The sequence below is a fragment of the Anastrepha ludens genome, chromosome 4 (assembly GCF_028408465.1).
Source record: "Anastrepha ludens isolate Willacy chromosome 4, idAnaLude1.1, whole genome shotgun sequence".
In the NCBI taxonomy this organism is placed as follows: Eukaryota; Metazoa; Arthropoda; class Insecta; order Diptera; family Tephritidae; genus Anastrepha; species Anastrepha ludens.
Window position 1 is genome coordinate 20,950,021 of NC_071500.1, and position 23,907 is coordinate 20,973,927.

The window sequence follows — 23,907 nt, forward strand, 5'->3', positions numbered from 1 at the left end:
GCATCTTTTGAAAGGCCCTTTATTTACACACATACGAGTATAGCTGCACGTGGATATTTCAAACAAAGAAATAGTAAATCGACACACGAACCGTTGGACGAGCAGCTAATCGAAGGTGAAACCGGCAAAACAGTGCGCGAAATGGAGTTTTTGTTTTTGCTATTAATTATAGCCAACGGGCATCCTCAACTGCGCCACCGTCGCCACCCTGTCTTCCTCATAGTCATTTAACATTTGTTAGGCGCACGCGGTAGGTGATTTATTATGTTGAATCTCGTTATTTGTATTGTTGTTTTTTTTTTTAATCTTGTTTCGTTGTTTGCAATTTTTGGGGATATTGTAGGTTTCTGGCATGCGCTTTGTTGTAGCAGCTGACTCGCATCGATTGCGCTTTTTTTGGTAGGAAATTCTGTCAAATGTATCGGCATATGTGTGTGTGTGCAGTTATATGAGAATACAAAAATGTTTATTTAAAAAATCTAAAAAAATCATGTGAATCGCTTAAAAATAAATCAATTTGTGTCCGTACTGCAGGTAATTGGTCGTGAGTAATTTTGTAGTAGCGGCCAGAAATAGCGTAACAGCACCTGCCAGCCAGCCAACCCGCCGAGTGGCTAGTGCAGAGGTTTTCAGTGCCACCCATTTGCGGTGCAAACAATGCAACAAATAAATAAATTTAATTAAATGAATTTAAATAAATGAGAATCCAAGTGCCCTTGACGTGCAACAAGTGCAGGGCAGTGGCGAGTGGATCGAGTTATGTGCTGCAACATTGTTGAGTGTAACTAAAAATTTCAAGTGCGTCTCTAAATAGCAGAAAAAAATTTCTATTTCGATATAAAAATTAAATCGTGCAAAAGCCAATAAAAATAAATTTCAAAGCCAAGGTAATCGAGCGTGGTGAGGAGAGCCTCTAGTAACAAGGTATGTTTTCAGCAGCATATGCCGACAATTTCTTATAATTTATGCTCGAAGTGTACACGGGATTTGTAAATAAAAGGTATGAAAGTTTATGTATTACATTTGGCTCGCATAAGGGGCACTGCTCGTCCGTCGAGCAAGGCACCTAGCGGAAACACATAATTCAAGTGCGTTGAGTCCAATGGTGCTGACCGGTTTTCTAGGTTCGCTTTTGTTTTCCAGATATGTGAAATTGAAATTTATAAGCTTGAAAATCCCAAGAAGTCATGGGTTTACTAGTTTTTCGAATTTGAATTGAGGGAGATCGACAACGAGAAAGAGGAGCTACCAGCGCCAGTTTCAGTAAAATGAGTTTAATTGCATTTGAATCTGCAGTTAGCCTTGTTTTTAGTTTGTCAAACATATTTTTTAATAATATACTATTCCACAATCTAGCAAAAGTTAAACTAAATTTCCAACTAAAAAATTACGAATAATTATGAAATTTCGGGAAAAAACTATGAAAATCACTACAAAACTTGCAATATAAATCTAATTTCTGTGCGTGTATGTTTTTCCGTTCGATGTTTATGAAGTGCAGGGAATTTTTTAGGGATGTGCCGATGGGATTCTACCTCTTCGACTTTTGATACTCTGCTGCTGCTGACAACAATTGCACATTTTTCTATTGTAATTAATTAAAATTGGTCCCATTCTGCTGACAGAAATATGTTTAGTACAGTCAAAATAATTATTACAGAAATATACAAGGCGGCGCAAAATTCATCATCCAATTTTATTTCTGCATAGTTTGTTTTACTAAATGAAATTAAAAATGATTTTAAGGGATAGAAATCTTTACGCGCTTCATTGCTTATTTATTCGAATATTTTTAGTTTGTTGTTGTTTGTTTGCATACTGCACCTGTCTAGTCCAAAAAGTGTTAAATATGACTGGCCGCTTACACCCTTCTTGGGTGTTTGACCGAGCTCCTCCTCCTATTTGTGGTGTGCGCCTTGATGTTGTTCCACAAATGGAGGAACCTACAGTTTCAGGCCCTCTCTGAACGGCAGATATTTTTTATGAGAAGCTTTTTCATGGCAGAAATACACTCGGAGGTTTGTCATTGCCTGCTGAGGGGCGACCTCTACTAGAAGAATGTTTTTCTTCATTTTGGTGTTTCACCGAGATTCGAACCTACGTTCTCTCTTAATTCCGAATGATAGTCAAGCAAACAACATCCCCAACCCATTCGGCTACGACGACCGCCATTTAACGTGAGACGCCGTTTGAAAAAATTATAAATCCTGCGATAGGATGTGCATAACTCAAAAGCGATAGCGAATTTAGGTTTTATAAAAACGATCAGTAGCACTGCGTATTCAGTGTATTTGAATTACTTTTTCCCACTGCGTGCCCTGTTTGACGGATTTAGAAGCTAGCATAGTGGTATTAATTGCCATTTTATTCCCTGCAAAGTTTTCTCCATGGCAACGAATGCGTATGTTTACTTAGATTGTCGAACGCCACGGTTTGGAATAACTAGGACGTGGTTTCCACTTTACTTTTATTTCCCTATTTTTAATTTTAAGTCTCTCCATAATAATCGCCTGCAAAAAAAATTTTAAAAACCTTCTTGAAACATATTTATTTTGGTATCCAAAAGTTTGCTCACCCTCGAAAATGCTAGTAAACTCCTGTACCAGCAGTTAACAACAGGAATTAAGTGACATTTCTATGCAGACAAATCGTGTACCTCTTACCTGTAAGATTTTGATAGAAGACTCTTCAATAGACGAAGTGAAAAGTTCTGACAATTTTTTCGCTTTATTTCGATGAAGAAATTAATATTGTTCGGCGTAACCACTGTCGATTAAATAAACGAAAAGTTTTGTTCGATAAGTTTTCTCCATTTCGAAGGCAACTTAAGAAGCACTTGTCTCTATTGAACACCGTATGATCACATGGCCCTTCCTGAGATGATATTTGTGCGACCAATAAATTCTAAAAAACCTAGGACCTGCTGCGAGCAGCTTATCGTGCATGATTTTCTTGCAATCTTTTCAAATTTAGAGCAACATTTTCTTAATCGTTAATCCGGGCTTGTGGATCATGTGCGCCGACTCCCCATAATTTGATTACAATCCTTTTTGGTTATCATTCTTGTATTCCACGTACATGAAACAGCAAAATGAGAGAGAAAAAGTTTTTTTTTTTATAGCGGTTGCCCCTCGGCAGGCAAAGACCAACCCTGCGAGTGTATTTGTTCCATGAAAAAACTCCTCGAAAAAAACCATTTGCCGTTTGGAGTCGCTTTAAAACTGTAGGTCCTTCCATTTGTGGAGCAGCATCAAGACGCCCCCGAGGAGGAGCTCGGCCAAACACCTAAAAGAAGTGTGCTTTTCATATTTATTTATCTCTTCTGCTCTTAACCCACTTTTCGTTGCTAGTTACCACCCTCTTCTAAAAATGAGTCGAGTTTTGTAAAGTTTCAGGTAAGAATCGTAGGTGTTAATCTGGTCCAAAAGTTTTTTTTTAATTAATTCTTATTGTACCCTACATTAAGCTTCTTCCTCAGATCAGCTTCAATCAAATGATTTCATACGATGTCTAAGTTCTAGTTACTGGAAGATTCAACTCGAGAATTTCTATGATTTTATCTTTATTAGCCTACTATTATTATTATTATGATAACTTTTATTATTAGGTTACTGCGCACTGCGACCAAAATAGATCTATTGTATTATACAAAGTCTTCTGAAACTGAAATTTGAAAAAGGCGGGCGAAGAAGCACTGAGAGATTGGTAATATACTAAAACACTCAGGCTAAAAGGCCCATTTGTATTCGAAGTTCTGGAAAGTAAAAGGGTAGTTGGTCAAGGGGGAAAGGAGAGACTGCCACAGGAAAGAGATAGGACAGAATAGAGACAGAGATAGCGAGATAGAGAGTACTGTGAGAATTTTCCAGATATTTTGGCAAATCTGAAAATATCCTCCGGCTTGAGAGAACGAATATTACTCATTGCCATAACATCGGATCTCACAATTTTAGCCTTGTTCTAGCAAAAAGTAAGGCAGGCAAATCGGAATCAATGTCTTTTCTTTCAAGTTTTAGAAGAAAGTTCGACAGTTTGCTATTCGGGCTTGTCATAAAACTCTTTGTCATTCTGCAGCGTTCTATCGCATTTCATGTAAATTACAAACATAATCACTGCGCTAATACATGATTCCTGTAGAACTGATTCCGATTATTGGCACTGCTCACGTGGTATAAGCGCCGATCCGCAGTTATCCAATTCATCGTCAAAACCTACGAAGGTATACTTTTTTTTAATTTTAGCACATTGTGGGGTTTATTGTTCCATATTGGCCTACTAGAACCACATCATCTTCGATATCCATATTACTAGATTAGAATCACTGTCGCCTTCCATATTTTATTGGATACCCAAACAGCTAACATATTTTTTTAATTCCCTTTCACAACACTATAACACACAACCGACTTCGCTCAGCACAAAACTTGCAAAATGAAATATGGCTACTAAAGACTTTTGCCGGAAAACGCTGAGAACTTTTTGCTTCATCAGCACTATTGCTATAAAAAAATCATTGTCTAACTGCGCTAAGATTTTGACTGAACTAGACTCACCTCTCTCTCACTACACTTTCAAGAGAGCTGCTATAAATATTTCTCACTTAAGCTTCACTGCCTTCCAAGTATTATTCTCACAAATGAGTACAAAGTTATTCCAGATTTTTTCACTCTTCCATTTATAAAGATTATCCTTTTTAGTGATGCGTTGCAACAAAACCTAGTTAGTGGCTTTCGGTTTGTATACTTTAACCATAATAGACTTAATATGCTTACTCTAAAAAATGTTTAGGTCTTTAGTCTTTGAGTCTAACATTGTTAAAAGCGGCTGTTAATTGTCGAAAGGATTGGTTCTATCACTTTCAGTGTATTCCAGATCTATGTCTCACCTGAGTTCACAATGCTGACTGGCAGAGCTTCCGATTCAAAAAACCCATGGAATTTCTGGTAAAACCCACATTTCTTGCTTTGTCGTTCCACTGTCTCCGCTTCCACTTCCACTTCCACTTCCACTAACTTCGAAAATACTCGTACTCATTTCACCTACATATATCCGTTAGTTCTGCCATAATTGCGAAAGCCTTTAACTATTTTTACACTCAGTGCTTTTTTGTTTATTTTCATTTATCAAGTCAAGTAAGATACGATAGAGAACAAGGCGTTGTCATTGCGCCACACCTCGCTTTTATTCTTGCGCTTACCTCTAGCAAAAAAATTGAGTTAACACCTTTGCTGTTTTTTTGTGTTTTTGCACCAATTTTTAATCAATTTCATACGTATCTGCCTTAATTTTTTTTTTCGTATAAGTGCAATTGAACAACGCCTCCTTGTTGCGTTGGTTTCTTATTTATGAACACACACACACATATATATATATATACACAAGTACACTCATCTTTCCGCTTCATTGCTCGCTTTTGTCAAGTGTCGAATTTTTTACGATTTATGACTCTTTTAAGTGATTTACAACAACGTTTGCTGTCAACTGCCTACAGCTGCTGTTCGTCCGTCTAGCACTTTGTTATTGTTTTGTAGAAAACTACACCTAGACAGCCAAGGTTGCTGCGTAGGAACTTATACTCTACACCAACACTACAGGTTCATTGAAATTTGCATCTCGAATTGATTCTTTTTGCGCCAGTGTTCAAGGCACATTGCACTTGTGGCGTGTCCTTCGGCTGGAGTGCGTAAGTGTGTGGGCTGTTGTTGGTATGTTGCTAGGATTACGAGCACTTGGCTTCTGGTGAAATTTAAGTTGTCAAATGAGCGACTTTGCTTTAAGCAATTGTGGATTATACTGGTCTTTTATGTGCAAAAAGTGACCGGATTTATAAATTTTGTGTTAATAATTTGATAAGATTCGAGCCTTTATATGAAGGTTTCTATGAATTCAGCACCTAACTGGAAAGTAAAGGAGCTGCTTTGACAGTATTTACTTTACTTATTGGGCAACTGTCCTCAAATGCATTAATAATGACTTTGTTAGCACTGCCGACAGTGCTTTCTAACTGTATTGCACTGCTAACGTTCCCAGCTTAGACTAGTTTCGCTTCAGGACCTCTCCTGACTTGAAATGGTGCTTGCTTGCTGGGTGTTTATTTAAAAATGTGCAAAACGGAAACAAAAAAGGTTTTTAATTTTAGTTTTCGGTATTTTATTTCTAGATCCATTGCTAAAAAATAAAAATTTTTTTTTGGCTCTACAAGGTTCGTTTAAAAAGATGGCAGCCTTCAAAAAATGATCTTCCACAAAAGGTATGTCGCTGCCGACACGGATTCCGGAACTCACAGATGTCTGAAATCAAAACGACAAAAAGTTTCTGACTTAGTATGAATGTCGTTACCATGTGAACTACGATTTTTAACAAAAAAAAAATTACAAAATGGCAAACATTCAAAGATGAAAGTTCAAAGATGAAAAAATATTGTTTGACCCTTTTTTTAATTTGAAAATCCGAAAAAAATACTAAACAATTTATTTTCGGAATGATCGCAGCTCAAACGATAATGACATCAATTCTACGTCATTTAAATTTTAGTTCATCAAAATCGGTTCAGTAGAACCGGTGGTTCAGTAGAACCATATTTTGAAGACTGAAAACTTTTTGAACGAACCTCGTGTGGCCAAAAAAAATTCTTATTTTTTAACAATGGATAAAAAAATAAAATACTCAAAAGAAAAATAAAAAAATTTGTTTTCCTTTCCGCCTTACCTGCTTTTAACGAAACACCAAAAAGACACCATTCTAAATGAGGCGAGGGCCTTAGGATTTCATAATTATTTATCCCAAACTGTTTTTCATGAGCTCCTAAGAACTCTCTCGATTGCTGGCGTGGCCCGAATGCCAAACATATCTACTTATTATAAAAATTTCCATCTCAGCACATTTACATCAATCACGTGAAAATATTTTCGTACCTCAAATAAATATTTTCAATTTCGTCAATTTCAATTTTACAAATACATATGTAATTGTGTGTTTGTTTAATTGCATGTCTAATTTCAATTGTCAAGTTCAAAATTGCCGTGCATTCGTTCACCTGTGATTAGTCAAGCTCAATTGTTGCAGAGCGACTGCGAATGTGATTTGCTCATTAGCTAAGCCGTCAATCAGTGGCCGTGGCACTGGGACTGGCGCACGTTGATGGTAGCCGTTGTAGCAACATTTGACACACTGCCAGTCCGTTCAACGTGCCGCCAATGCAAATCGTGTGTGACCGAATGCCGACGATGTACCCATATGCAGAGCCACCGTCGGTCGGTTTCTGTTATTTGTTTGAGCTAATATATTAAAATAGACAACAGGCAGCATCAATTGGTTGCGGTTATAAAAATAAATGCTGAATTTGTTTTGCATTTGATGTGCATAATTAAAATTAAATAAATGCAGGTATGTAGGTTTGTTAAGTTAGTGACATAATTATAAGGTCACACTCATTGATACGTACATACATATGTATATAATTCTATTACATTATCTGGTTTGGGCCGCCTCAATGGAAAGTAGCTCAAGTTAAAATGATCCTCAAAGCAAGAAAAAGCGCTGTAAAAGTCGAAGCTCCTAAGCTTCTTGCCTATTGCGTCTAAAGTAATGGTATCCTTTTTCCTCAAAAGAATGATGCCTAAAATTGAAGACCGAAATATAATTCCAAATCACCCATTTGGTTTCAGAAAAAAACACAGTACCATCGAACAAGCCCATAGACGCATAAACAGCATACAAAAAAATATTGCACAACGGCTTTTCTTGATATATCTCAAGCCTTTGACCGCATTTGGCATGATGGCTTACTTTATAAAATAATAGACACTCTTCCCATAAATTATTACATATTTATTAAGTCCTATCTCAAAAATCGATATTTCATTGTCAAATAAGGCGAAGAACAGTCTGAACGATGTGACAGTTCAGCTGGTGTACCCCAAGGCAGTATTGTAGGCCCCATCCTATACTTTTTATACACATACTATCTTCCAGCTCCTGAGGAAACAATAGTTGGAACGTTCGAGGATGGCATTGCCGTACTCGCAATTGACTCCCAGAAAGGATTTGATAAAATAACCAATTGGTTGAAAGAGTGACACATTAATCCAAACGAGTCAAAATCTTCCTACGTCACTTTTATACTAAATCGAAAAAATTGCCCACCTGTTAAGCTCAATAATATAATTATCCTCCAAAACATCGTCACAAAATATCACGGCATGCATCTTGATAGCAAACTTACATATTTTCACCATGCAGAAAGCGCTAGGAATCAAACTCAGAAGTCTTTATTGGTTACTACATCGAAATTCTCATGTTTCTCTCGAAGGTAAGCTCTCATTTTACTAAGCTATCTTGAAACCGATATGGAAATATGGCACTCAACTTTGGGGCACTGCAGCTAACTCTTAAAATGGTCTCAGACGCCCCTCATTATACGAGTATCATAAATACACAAATTCATCGTGACCACATCACTGAAAATTCGACGCCAATCGCACTCAAACCCTCTTGTCACAGGAATAATTGCAAATCCAAAAAGTCTCGCCAGACTCAAAATAAAGTCTACAAAAGGCTTCATGTGATAATAAATTAGTCTAAATTATTAGGTCAGTCCATAAGTTCGTGCGTTTTTTAAAGGTGGTTTTAAAATGAATAAAAAAGATGTTTAAAGTATTTATTAATCAATAATATATTTTCCTTCATTATTTACAATGTCTTCCCAACGTTTTGGAAAATTTGTAATTCCCTGCCCAAAAAATTGTTTGTCCTTGGAGCCAAAATACGCTTCGATATCCCTTTTCATAGCTTCTTTTGAGGAGTAGTTCTTGTTACTCATATGGGATTGAAGTCTACGGAAAAGGTGATAATCACAAGGTGCAATATCCGGAGAGTATGGTGGATGCGGCATTAGCTCCCATTCGAGCTCATTCAGCTTGCCTAATGTTTGCCTTGCGGTATGAGGTCTTGCGTTGTCGTGGTGAAACAAAATTTTGCGTCTATTCACTAATGACGGTCGATCTTTTTTAACTGCCTCATTCAGGTTTGATAGCTGTTGGGAATAATAATCAGCAGTTATCGTCTGGTTTGGTTCTAGAAGTTCATAATAAACAATACCGGCCATATGCCACCAAATAGACAGGAGAATCTTCTTGAGGTGAAGGCCATCTGTTGGGGTCGGTTCTGGTGTTTCATCTTCATCTAACCATTGGCGTTTGCGAACAGGATTATTGTAAAGGACCCATTTTTCATCACCAGTAACGATACGGTTCAAAAAACTTTCATTTTCAAGCCGTTGCAGCAGCTGAGGTCATACATTCCCTCTCTGTTGAAGGTTGGCGACGAAAAGTCTATGCGGAACCCATTTTCCCAGCTTTGAAACCTTTCCCAACTGAACCAGGTGCCTGTGAACTGTGAACTGTTCCATGCGATGAATTTAAACTCTGAGCTATCATATAGACTGTCAAAATTTGGCTCAGCTTCCACAAGTTCGAGCAATGCGTCGGAGTTAAAGACTTCAGGACGACCAGCGCGCGGGGCATCCTCCACGTCGCAGTTACCACTTCGGAATTTTGAAAACCACTTTTGCGCAGTCCTTATACTCACGGTATCCTCTCAGGGCACGGTGTTTATTTCTGCAGCAGCAGTTGTTGTATTTTTATCACTTTTATACAAAAAATTCAAAATATGCCTCTTATACGCGTTCGAAGATTCCATTTTATTTTTTAACAACACGTGCTTCTATCCGCGATTAAAATCACTTGTCGAATGCACAATATATCAAAGAAAATACAAATAGTTCCTTTATATAATTTTTTGTATGCAAAAATCGTACAAAAGTGAAATTATGGGTAAAATACGCACGAACTAATGGACTGACCTGATATTTTAATGGTAGCCCGGAACTTCTATCTTTTGTTATAAAAAGTTTTATTTTTCTTTATGGAATTGAATTAAATAATAAATTGTGTTCGGTTAAGGAAGATAATAATATTTCAAAATAATAATAAAAATTAAAATTTTGTGTAAAACTCGAATATTTTTGTGATACTGCTATTTTCGTGTTCGCAACTGTATATATATATATATATATATATATATAGAGTAGCGCAAAATTAATCACTTTATCGTAAGACTTACATATAATTTTTGCAAAAGGCGTCGTATGTCGAAATAAAGATTTCCATTACTCAAAATCATTTTGTTTATTTAGTAAAAAAATTATTGTACTCAAAAACAAAATTGATTGGAAAATGATAAACTTTGCGCCACCTTGTTCATACATACATATATGCTTGTATTTATGCATAATCACCATTGCAAAAGTATTCCTTTGTTTTGAGTATTGGGTAATGCACCTGCCGCCGCCGTGTGGTCAAGTTCAGGTGATTAGTAACCATTTGGAATTCAACGAAAAATGGCATTGCTTTTCTCTAAATTGTTTTATTTCCACTACCTGTCGCCTGTGACTAGCGCTGTAAATTTACAGTAATTACACATTAAGTCGACAACAATTGGCACTGGGGTACGCTGATGTGGAAACTATACAAAAACACAAACACTTCACTAACACATGCACAAGCAATTCAGAGCGCATATGCACGAGCACGTACATCTCGCAGCCGGAAATGCTTTCTCTACGAGATCAGCACTTTCGAACGTCACAGATTGGCCCACACTACACACCCAGTACGCCGCTATGCACATACGTACAGGCTCGTCTGGTCATATCAATGCATTTAATTAAATCACCAATAAATTATTGAAAGAAAACTCGTTTGATTCAATTAGAAAAGCGCGGAGCTCTAAACTGGAAACGAAGAGAAATAAAAATAAGAATAAAATAAACGCGTTCATGCAAATTTGTTTGCGCTGTCAATGTGCTTGCGCTGTCAATGTCTGCCAGCCAGACAGCCACGGGCGGCACTATCAACCAGATTGCTTATAATAGTTGCCTTCATAATTTTTGTAGTTATGCACAGAAAAAAAAATTATTTAAAAATTTGTCTTTGCATCAAAATTTTCGGTGGTCCTGCCTGAATGACATAATAATGCATGGGCCGAAAAGTCCCGGGTCTAACACATAGATGTCATTCGTTTTATTGCATTCATTCTTTTTCAGTTATTATTAACCTTAAAACGGCAGTTGCTAAAATTTCATGATATTCTATTCATTAGTTCGTGAGTTATTGTGCTAAGAGTGGCGCTACTTTTGTAATTTTCAAAGCAATTAATCAAAAAGAAATTCGTCTTTTAATCTTACCCTGCTTCTTGACGGGAAAAAATACAAATAACGTTTAAGCGAATCAATGCTGGAAAAGTGTTATGGGGACTCCGCTCCATTAGAAACAACAAACCAGCCATAAAACGATGGTTTGCTGCCTCCAAAGTGATCGTAGAGTCACCGATGATGCACAACCCAGAGGACGTCCAAATGAGGTGGTAACACCAGAAAACATCAAAAAAATCCACAAAATCGTTTTGAATGATCAAAAAGTGAAGTTGCGTGAGTTTACTCACATCGTAAAGATATCAAAACAACTTGTTGGCTTTATATTGCATGAGCATTTGACTATGAGGAAGCTCTCAAAGGTGATGCCGCGTTTGTTCACTGTTGACCAAAAAGCAGAACGTGTTGATGATTCTGAGCAGTGTTTGGCGATATTTAAACGCAATAAACCGGAATTTTTGTCTCGATATGTGGCAATGGATCTATAACTTCTGTCAGGAATCAAAACGATCGTAATTTGAGTTGACAGCAACTGGTGAACCTCGTCCATAGCGCCGCAAAGCAACACAATCGGCTGAAAAGGTTATGGCGTCGGTATTTTGGGATGTGCGTGATGTAATATTCAGCGACTATCTCGTGACGGGAAATACCATCAACAGTGAATATTATATGGCGTTATTGAAGAGTTTGAAAGCCAAAATTGCAAAGAATTGCTACTCATTGCAATATTTTCCAAGCAGAAATGTTTGCTATGGAAATGGAAGCTAAAATCATACGTGAAAGCAATTCATAAAGCAGGCGTGTAAACTTATATATTAACATTCAGACTGGCAATAAAACTCAAACTATAACTTCACAGTGTTAATAGTAATTTCTAGTCAGCACGTGAGTTATGTGAATTATAGGACATATAAGCCACCTTGGATTCAGACAATTTGATCAGTTATTACTTGGAGATACAGCTAATATTTGGGTTCTGAAAGTCGATAGCCCTGGTAGCTAGAGCTTTTATATTAGATTAATCTAATATATAATTTTAATTATATTTTAATAAATAATAATAAAAATAATAATAGGTTCTGAAGTCTGTTCTGAAAAAAAAAAAAATATAGAAATACAAAGATATCATCATCAAGCAGCGATTACAGCTCAGGGTGAGCTTAAGCTTCATCCACAATCCTCCTCCAATCTGCACGGTTCATAGCAACAGATCTCCAGCTTCTAACTCGTAGCTTTTTCAGGTCGGCTATGGCTTGGTCAAGCCAGGTTAACCTCGGGCTCGGGTCATTAGACAATTCGTTGATAAAAAAGATTTTTGGGGGCGGCTGTCTTCCATACGCACAGTGTGTCCTAGCCATCGAAGCCTTTGGGATTTAATGTAAATACAGACGTCTTCTCCGAGGCATAAGTTTAGCAACTCATCGCTGTAGCGTATTCGGTACGCTCCATCGTTGCAGCGTATGGGGCCAAACACCCTTCGGACGACTTTTCGTTCGAAAATTCTTAAGCTACTTTCGTCGTTGCTTGTCAATGTCCCGCACTCGCAGCAGTAGGACAGCACCGGTAGTGTTATTGACTGGTAGAGGCGGACTTTACATTCACGTGTGAGCAGTTTGGACTTCAGCAATTTTGTGTGGGCGTAATATGCTTTGTTTGCTGCCATTACTCTGTCTTGTATTGTGTCGTAACTAGTGTTGTAATTTTTTATTAACACTCCCAAATATTTGAAATGTTGAACACCTTCAATGGTTAATGTCCCGATTTGGATGTTTTTAGGACTTCGTCTTTCTTCGTTGCGGGAGACCTTCAGATATTTAGTTTTGCCTTCATTTATTCTAAGGCCTACTGATTTTGCACGAAATTCAATATTACAGAAGGTTTCAATGAGATATCTTTTGTTCCTTACCACTATTGCGATATCATCCGCGTACGCGATTATTATTCCTAATACAAAGATATACTAAATTCAAAAATCTGCGAACAATCTATCGCAATAACATAGTTTCTGTTGTATCCTGAGTAATCAACTTTTCAAAGCCAGGACGGTAATGATATTAATTTCCTATAGATCTGCGAATACCGATATATGAGAATAAGAGACGTTAAGTACTCTTAATATATGCAGAAAAAAATACGATTGAGCAACCCCGGCTTTTCGCAGAACAGGTGTGAGACGACTGTTAAACTAAGCGGAGCTCAAACTCTTCAGGTCGTCAAGTTGCTGTTGTTGCCGAAATGCTCGCTCGCACAGTTCTGCTCTGATTTTAGCACACCATTCAAAGTTAGTTCTTATGATACTTTATTTATAATGGCGATAATGCCATAAAATATGTTCTTTATCTTCTCTGTGTACACCTCTCGAATACTCGCAGATTTATTTGTGCATGTATTGTATTTGTACGTGTGTGTGCGTGTGCGTGCTTTCGCTTAGCACTTGCTTGAACTTCGAGTATGCACATACATATATCAATTTGATATGCAACGCTTTGTGATTGTCATTTTAATTATTTTATTGTGCTTTTAATTAGAAGTAAACTTTTTGATGGGCAAAGGCATAAATCGAACCCTCTTGAGTGAATTGGTAGTACATATTATGATAAAAAATATTGGATTGCAGTAAATTTTTAAAGGTGATTTTTAATAGAAAAAATAGTTTTTTTTTTACATGTAAACACATGATTATTGCCTTCATCTTTCGTTAGGTGCATGGCTGTACTTTTCCTGGTGTATGGCTGTGCTTTTTGCCGGCATCACCCTATAGTTTTATGCCATCTTTCGTTTTTCCGAGAAACTATTTCATAGCAGAAATGAGCTCGGGTGCTTGCCATTGCCAGCAGCGGTGCGATATGATGCCTGATGATGGCCTGACGCCGCGTTGTAGTAAGTCATAAGCCCATTCGATTACAGTGATGTTGTAACGGTGATGAAAAACTAAAAAAAAAATTTTAATTATTTTGAGTTTAAGTCAATGTTGAACATTTTGTTTAAAAGTTTTTTAAAGATAGCCTTTCCTTAAAAAATTATTTGTTTATGATGTTTGAAAACCAGTAATCTAATACATGATATTTTTCACTAATTCGCTGAGTATTTGAGTATTCCCCGAAAAGTTATGAGCACCCCATTATGTAATTTTAAACTAATAGACAAAATATGAAATAAATGTTTTTGTTTAAATGATGAACAATTAAAAAAAAAGTTAACACAAAATATTTTTTCCCCTCAAGTTTCTAAGAAAAAATATAATTTTTTCCGAAAATTTTTTAATGAAAAATATGATTTTTCCCCCCAAATATCGTTTCAAAACTTGTATTTTGTACTACGAAGTTAAAAAAAGTTTAAAAACCATATTAAAAAAGAACCGACTTTAATCTAATAGACAAAATATGAAAAAACTGTTTTTAAAAATGACAACAAATTAAAAAAAAACTTACACAAAAATTTTTTTTTTTAATTTTCACAAAAAAAAAAATTTCTCCCCGATAATCGTTTTAAAAAGTTTATTTTATACAACTAAATTTAAAAAAAAGTTCAAGAAATGTTAAAAAGGGCTTTTAGGACGCCTTTAAAATAACAAAGAAAATATGCAAGAACTGTTTTTTACAAATGACCATAACAAAAAAGTTTTCACACAAAATATTTTTTCCCTAAAATTTTTAACAAAAAAAGATGGTTTTTCCCCAAAATATTCGTTTTAAAAAGTTTATTTTATACTACGAAGCTAAAAACAAATTTAAAAAAAAATATAAAAACAGGACTTTTAGGACGACTTTAAGATTTCATAATAAGCAAAATATGGCAAAACTGTTTTTGAAATATAACCAACAAATTAAAAAAAAGGTTTAATGCAAAATATTTTTCCGTAATATTCGTTTTAAAACGTTTATTTTATGCTACTAAATTAAAATAAAAATTTTTTAAAAATGTTAAAAATAAGCCATTTTAAAATAATAAACAAAATATGAAAGAACTGTTTGTAAAAATGACCAAAAAAAAACTAACTCAAAATATTTTTTTCCCAAAAACGTTTAACAAAAAAGGTGATTTTTTCTCCACAATACTCGTTTTAAAAAGTTTATTTTATACAACGAAATTAAAAAAAAAGTTTTAAAAATGTTAAAAAGAACCTTAAAAAACAGATTTGAGACAAAATATTTTTTTCCAAAAATATCATTTTTTCTCAAAAGTTTTTAAGAAAAAATATAGCGTAGAATTCATTGTGCCACTGATACTAAAACGCATATTTTCATGCCTAGTCAGATCATTCTTCATTATGCATGCTTTATTTCTGATCTTGGGTTCATCGTACATTCTGATTCACTAGAGGGTATTCACTAAAACAAAAAAAAAAAAAAATTCACTAAATTTGCTCTTTGCCTAATGTTTTCCCACGATTCAATGCCAATATATAATGTCTGTTATCAAGCCATGGTGAAAAGAATTCAGAAGGTGTGGCCAAGAGCCGGCCGTTAACCGGGTCTCAGCGAATTCGGAAGAATCAACTGATTGTCTGACGTCACATGAAGTGTATTCACAAAAAACCTGAGATTGTTTTGGTCATATACGAAAAAATCCACAAAGCCTTTGCTAATTCGTCGTCTTACTTCGTTGCCATCTGAACAATCACTGATTGGACGAGTGTGTGGATATGTGGGAAATGATCGTGCAGAATTCGGCTGCCGAGTTCCCAAATGTTGAACTTACTAAGTCTTTCAAAATGAAGAAAAACTCATGGTAGTACTTTTGTAAAGGACATTGTTGATAAAAGTTTGGATTCACTTGAACTATTATCTCTGTTGTCCTTTAACATTCGTTTCATTCCTCTAAGAGATAAATCCATATTTTAACTAAAATATCGCAGAGCAACTTATGGCTTGAATGAATCGATTCACAAGTTTCCGTCGCTGTTTAATGTTATTTCGGCACAAATTGATGTTAAATCAAGCAGAGAATATTTCAAAAAATTCCTTTGTGAATATTTCAGCAATTAAATTATAATTTATTTAGTTTTTATTAGTAGTTTGAATTTGAATCTGTGAAGGTCAAGTCCGGCAGATTAACTTAAGTAAATAAAATAGCAATAAAAAATAAATCAATCATTGAAGCAATCGAATAACCATAAATTAATTTAATGAAAATTATGTCTTGCACCTCCCTCCCCCTTATTAGCTCCGGTGCAACTTTTTTTCTACTGTTTATTTCTATAAATAATCGGATTGTTATTCAAGAAAAAAACTAAATTTTTATGAGTGTACTGAAAGCCCTTGCATTAGCCGTAACTACTTTGCTTGTACCAACAATGCCAGCAAAAACATTGTCGGCATTCAAACAAACTTTATTTAACCGAAACGAAGCCTCTAAGTTGGCGATTTAATAGACAATCAAGCATTCAGTGCATTTTCGCAAAAGTGGAATACTATAATACTTTGATGCCTTTGTCACTTTTATCTGTGCGCCAAATACTCACATACATATGCACACGTACATATTTTGGTACACTCGACTGTGTACATATGTAGATGCGTATATGTGCAGAAAATATTTGTTTTGTACATTCTCATATGAGTCCCTGTAGAGGAGAGCGGTGGCTTTAGTACTCGTATGCGCAAACAATCGCATTCATTGTGGGAAAACATACATATTTACAAATACCGTACTGACGCAAATAAATGTTTGAAGATATGTACATACCCACATATGGGAAGTGCTGAATGCTTGTATTATACATGCATACATACATAGGTACATAATAGTAGGGCACCATACTCCTAGAATAAGGGCAATGCTGCTGAGGAGACAATCTATTGGCGCATATAAATTTGCGTCGTTCTGGTAACATATGCCCGATTGACGTGAGACTGTCAAAGTCATTGTTGAATCTCTTGGCCCATTCTTGTTTTTTTAACGAGGTGTGAAAGCAATCGAAAGCTTTAGTCAGTGTGCGTATTTAACGCCACTAAAAGTACCTCAAGTCTGACGGTTCATCCTACAGGGATACCGTTTTGGTAATTACGTCTGGAGGCCGTCGTGAGCAATAAGCTCAGTCGTCAATTATATTCCTCTGCTGTTCGTCTTGTTGCATTTTATCAATACGACAGTTGTCGTTACTGCCACGTTCGTGTCGCATCATTCCTTCGCCTCCAATCAATGTTGCGATGCTCCACGATAATTCATGTTGCAAAAGCGTGTTCCACCCTTCTTTTTTCATTCGACTCAAGCGATTGTGAAACTACGTTATTGGGCGTCAGAAACACAACAGTTGTTCTTGCTAGGTCATGGCGTTCCTTTACGAACCTGCTGCAATAAAAAGCCACATGTTCGGCCGTCTCCTCTTCGTCCCAGAATTCTTGACAATAACGACTACTAGTCAAGTCTAGGCGATGCTGATATTTTTGGAAGCATCCGTTACCACTTAATAGCTGCGTTAGGAAGAAATCAACGTCCCCATGTTTTCTATAGATCCATCACATTTGACCCATAAAATTAACCAAACTGTATAAGAATCCAGCGAATGTAAGTTTTATTATTTAGTAAAATTTGTATTAACCCTTTGAAGCACACATTTTACTTACCAACCGCTTTTATGATTGCATGTAATTTTAAGGGTTTCAGGGGTCGCTGATTACGAATCTGAGGTCAGATTTGAGAAATTCAATATGGCGGATACAAAATGGCGGACCTATTTTTTGAAAAATTTTTTGGAAACTTACCAAATTTGACATTAGGGGGTTTTTGGGGTCGCTGATTACGAACCTTGAGTCAGATTTGAGAAATTCAATATGGCGGATACAAAATGGCGGACATATTTTTTGAAAACTTGTTGGATACTCACCAAGTTTGATATTAGGGAGTTTTTGGTATCCAACAAGTTTTCAAAAAATATGTCCGCCATTTTGTATCCGCCATTTTGAATTTCTCAAATCTGACCCAAAATTCGTAATCAGCGACCCCAAAAACTCCCTAATATCAAACTTGGTGAGTATCCAACAATTTTTCAAAAAATATGTCCGCCATTTTGTATCCGCCATATTGAATTTCTCAAATCTGACCTCAGATTCGTAATCAGCAACCCCAAAAACCTTATAGTATCATGTCCCATCTTTATACATTATGTACTTTGTTGAAAAATGAATTTTTTCCTGAAAATAGACGATTTTTTCAATTTGTTTATCTGTAATTGTTTATAAATTCACGCAAAACAATTTTCTTAGTTTCAGTTACATTCTTTGATATATGGATTATCATATAAATAAATTTTCTCGGTCCCATTTTCATAAATATCAAATCTGTAGAGAAAAGTTGAGAAAAAAGAAGGTGGGAACCTGGCTTCCCACCATGCTCGTAAGGGTTAAACAGGCTGCACAAAAATTTGGTAATGAGACGAGATTTGCTTCTCTACAAAAAAACAAGAGATGTTAACTATGAGGGTTACTAGTTTGGCCTTAGAGAATATAAAATTTTTTTTTTTTTTTTGAGAATCACTGATATTAAAATCCGGCAACCACCGTAGCCGAATGGGTTGGTGCGTGACTACCATTCGGAAGTGCGTAGGTTCGAATATCCGTGCATGAAACATAAAAATGATAGAAAGAGGTTTTTCTAAAAGCGGTCACCCCTCGGCAGACAATGACAAACCTCCGTGTGTATTTCCTCCTCCTCATAAAAAATATCTGTCGTTCGGAGTCGGCTTAAAACTATTCCTTCCATTTGTGGAACAACATCAAGACGCACGCCTTAAATAGGAGGGGGAGCTCGGTCATACACCCAGGAAGGGTTTAAGCACCAATTATTATTATTATTAGATATTAAAACCGGCATTCAAAATAAAAATAAATGGGAGATGCAGATCAAATGGGCCGAAAATCCTTTTTTCCGCAATTTTTTGCGCCAGTGACAAATTGTTGTTGTTGTAGCATCTCAAATATTCTCCATACATATACGCGGAATGCTGCTGGAGTGACAATTCTTGGGCGAATATAAATCCGGGTCGTTCCGCTAACGTACAACCGACAGTGGTGTAAACGAGCCCAGCAACATCTAGCGGGTTTATTGTTTGTGTGAACATTTCTATTCAGATAGTGAAGATATTTCCAAGTATGCACCAAAGTGTACTTTTTATACTGTAAATAGTTCGTTCAAACGAATATTCCTGGTAGTGTTTACAACAACGCACAAAAATTTCATTGCGGTTGGTTGAACAGCCACGAAATTTATTCAGCAAGTAAGTTGACTTTATTTTTCTTGGAAAACATTTATTTATTCATTAATATGTGTTTTCTCTAATTCAAAGTAGTCCCCTTCAGATGCACAAGTCTATTACATCTGCGGGCATTACACTTTGTTCAATCCTCAAACCATCTTTTATAACAAAGCGCTTTGTTATGGCGAGAGCTTTTCCAGCGACGCGAACAAATATCCGTCTTTTCTTAGGTATTTTCTATTTTGAAAACAAATAGAGTTAGAAATGGCCAAGTCTGGTACGATTAATTCAGATTTTTTGATCCTTTTTATTGCGGGAAATCGTCGAGCTTGGCAATACATTTAAAAAATTTAAAATCGATTGTATGTTGCCTCGGAACTTTCAAAATAATATATCCTCTATTTATAATATGTTTAAGAAGGTGCAAAATTATTCATCCAGTTACGTTTTGGAATAACTTTTTTGCTAAATAAAAACGGTGAATTGGGAGATGGAAATCTTTATTTTGACCTTTACGCGCTCCGTTAATTGTCTATTTGTATACTTCAGTTGTGAAGTTCACAAGTGTCAAATATGACTGGCGTACGACGCAAAAATTGCAAAAAATTGTTATTTTCCTTTTATAATAAAGCTTCCTTACTTGTTACAGTAGATCGTATCTGCATATATTTCATACCTGCATACATCTCTATGTGTTGAGTTATTATTTATCATTGCATGTATTTATGCCATAAGCCGAGTACATTTGCACTTTCGACCGAGTAAATAACGAAAAGCAGCTAAAAAAAATCATCATCAAAAACGCATGAAAAGAAAACCAAAAAAAAAAAGAGCATTTCAATGCGCAAAATAATAAAAAATAAATATGAAAAATAATTTCGAGCCAATCAGCCGGTATGAGCCGAAAACGTCTAACGCGTGCGCCGCAAGCCCAATCAGTTGTCCAGCTGGTGCGGACAGGCGTTTCAATTCAAATCGAATTTTTATTGATATATTAAAATGCATTTAACCTTGAGAGCAGAGGAATTTCATTCAAAAGAAGCGCTAAAAGTAGTGACAAGCGATGAGTAGGGCAAATCAGAAAAAAATAACTGCAAAATATAAAATACAAATAAGTGTCATAATAAAATACGTTAAAACAATTCGTAATGCATTTTGTGTTTGCCAAAAAAATACATACGTGAAGATATTTTTGTTTTTCCAAATGCCAGTTCGCTGCTGGTTGCCGTCTGCCTCCTGCCTTCTTGCGGCGCTCTGTCGCCTTATTAATCAGAGACGGTTGTATTTTGTGTGTACGTCGTTATGAGCAGGGAAGCGTATAAAAATGGATTGTAGCTTTAAATAAAATGAACGTTTGAATTTATTAAGTATTGTACCACATACGTATGTATGTACATATGTATGTGTGTATATATTTTTAAAAGCCATTAGCGATGTTATACTCGATTTAGTTTGATTTTAGCTTTGTTTCTTATGTGTGTTTGTATATGTATATGCATAGAAGGTACTTGTACGTATGCATATGAGGATCTGTTTTAAATTGCTTCTTTGGCGCTTAAACTAATTTAATCGGCGTCAACCAATTGTTACTTATACGCCACGCAGAATCGAAATCATAAAAGCTAAAACACTCCTAAAAAATTATAAATGGATTTTACTTTTAAATCGTTATGCCTTAACTGAGCTTATTTAATTAATAATTAATGGCAATTAACGAATTTTGTACGCTAGTTGAATTCATTAATTTTTTTTGTTCGTTTCAAATACACATTTACCTATTCATAGGTATTCACATATATCCCAGCCAACCAGTGGAGTCCGAAAGGTTCGCAATTTATTACTCCTTCCAAGAAAGGCTCCGAAAAGATTTCCACATGAGCACATTCGCCGGGGGAAAGACCTTCGTAATACGTATATGTTTATAAAAAAACGTGTGCCTTTGTGCCTCACTTAATTGAAAGAATTCAACGTCCCATAAAGCTCTCTAAGTTAACCCACCCAAACTCCGTGCGAGCTCCGCTATTCGCTCATCACTTTCTGAAAAGGACTCCTTAAATTATCCGCAGATACAGAAAAACTAATTTCTATTCTTTTTGGAAACACCTGCCTTTGAAGCTTGGAACCATCCTGCGCTCGCTCGGCAGAATTTCATGTCGAACCCACAAAATTTCTCTTAAATGCGCCTGAAAGTTTCCAATATCAGTCACTTATACGTATTTTCATGTATAAAAGCATAGCTTTCGGCCAAAGAAATTACAATATTTTCGGTTAGTTTTTTCACCAATTTTGTTTGTAAAAACGAATGAAAAAAAAGAACAAACGCCAACAAGATAATAATAATAAAGAGACATAATATCCCCCAATTTCCTTTTCATCGCGAAGCACAGAATCTAAGCGTGGCGTACCGCTATTACGCTCTCAGTGAATTTAACGGATTCTCTGTGTGTGTAACATCACACTTGTACAATTTACTCCTGTGTTGTTTGCGCAATTTCCTCTCTTACGTAAATGTACCGTTATGACGGCACACGTTTCTGATGAGCGCAATCTCGTATTCTATCATTTTTGCTTTTTCACTCTTGCGATTTTGGCTGCCTGGGTGGTGCTCACATCTGCGCTCACATCTATGCTTTCTGTTCGAGTATGCACGCGTATGTGTGCTTCAGTTAAGCGCTTACTCTCAGTTTCTTCGAGTGAACTTTTTAGGAAAATTGTTAAATATTCAATGAAACTGGCGATAAATAAGAATTAAAATCATTTTAGTGCCTTCGCTAAGCGCGTAAGTGTTTACTTTTGTAAATTAATTTTTTTTCGTTTTCCTACAGTCAATGTTTTAACACCACCAGGGGCTATACAACAACGAGCTTAGTTGCATGTCATGGCGTTTAAGTCGATGTAGGGGATTTCATAAATTAATTTCCCTGCAGTCATGAAAATATAAAACTTGCTGAATATTTAAATCGAAGCAATTAAATTGTGCGCTTATGAAATCAAGCCGCTAATTAAAAATGTAGATACAAATTTATGATGACAAGCAGCTGGGGGGCAAAATTAAATCAATCAATTAAAAAAAAAATCAATAAATTTTGATTAGTACTTTTGAGGTTAGAGGTAATATGTGGGTTTACTTGAAGGCAATAATGAAAATTATTATTATACATGTAAATATAGTTGAAGAAAAAAATATTATATGCAATAAACTTCTGTTACCACAGCAGATCTCTTCTGGCAACTTCTAAGTGCTTATCGCATTACATGGAATTGTGCCTTCGTACATAGATACATACATACTATGATCTTGGTTAAGTAATGAATAGAATTAAAGAAAAAATAAATAAAACAAAAATTTCCCCTCGAAAAATATTGTAAGTACTGCTCGCCACTGTATATGCGAAATCCAAGCTGACTTTGGATACATTTTTCCAGGTATTTGGCAGAAAAATATTGCGGCTGTGTACAGTGATGTGTGGCAACGCCATCTGTGTCTCACATTTTTCTGGCAGAAGGATCGCTCAGATGGTTGAGGACTTCGCTAAATTTCGTGTGTCTGCGCTATTACCACGGTCCCCCGCTTCCTCTTCTGATGCAATATGTAACTGTGTGTGCGCAGATTAAATAATAAAAATATAAATTATGCGCAGACTATTATGCGGGAGTAAGGAGGGGAAGGTTAAATTTTTGTGGTGAGGAATGGAATGGGAGATTTTTTTTTTATTATTATTTATTAGTATCTACAATGAAAAAAGGGGGAAAAGGGCTTACTTAGTGTGAACAGAGTGTTGAAAAATGCAGGCAATAAGCTTTTCTGCATGCTAGACATCCTTTGCTGACTCGTTTCATGCATGTACCACATATGAGACTATTTCTTTTTAATTATTATTATTTTTTGCTTTTAACTAAGGACATATAATGTATTTGCGCTTTTTCATACTTCTATATGCAAATAAGGAAAAAAATGCGAAATATTAGTCATAAAAAATGTGTACCTTGAAATACGATTTTTGGCCATATTTGAAGTTTTGCAATATCACAAGATCTTTAAATATCTTAACAGTATCTGAAAACACAACTTTTTCTCTTCTAAGCTTTCACATAAAGTGAAACTCTCATTGAAACTCTTCTCTCTGAGATATTCTCGTAGTGTTTACTTGCGAGATGTTACAGACTTTCTTTGAAAGAACTGATTTCCTTATACTTAGTTGCAAATCTAATACGATGTAGTTGACCAGATGCTCCATGGACATGAGCTCAAAATAAAATTCTATTCGCCTTCATAGGATTCGTTGGGTTCGATATTGAAGAGTTTTGACATTGGGCAAACATATGCACAATGTGGCGCAAAATTAATTACCCTATCAGAAAATTTATAAATTTGGGAAATGGTGTCGCACGTCAATCAAACTGCAATATACAAACAGACAAGTAATTGAGTGCGTAAAGGTCAAAATAAATATTTCCTGCACTTAAAATCTTGTATATACATAGATATGCTCGTAGT

The 23,907-nt window shown here is 35.8% G+C and overlaps 1 protein-coding gene across 8 annotated transcripts in view; it reads left to right on the top strand.

The window, feature by feature from the left end:
* LOC128860293 (NAD(+) hydrolase sarm1) overlaps positions 1-23,907 on the top strand; it is a 158,139-nt gene that overhangs the window by 25,446 nt on the left and 108,786 nt on the right. Inside the window, exon 2 of one of the 8 annotated variants that reach the window (XM_054097729.1) lies at positions 535-924. The exons of the other annotated variants lie outside the window; for them this stretch is intronic. The gene's annotated coding sequence lies outside the window, so the exon portion shown is untranslated. The remainder of the gene's footprint in view (positions 1-534; positions 925-23,907) is intronic. 8 annotated transcript variants of the gene reach the window in all.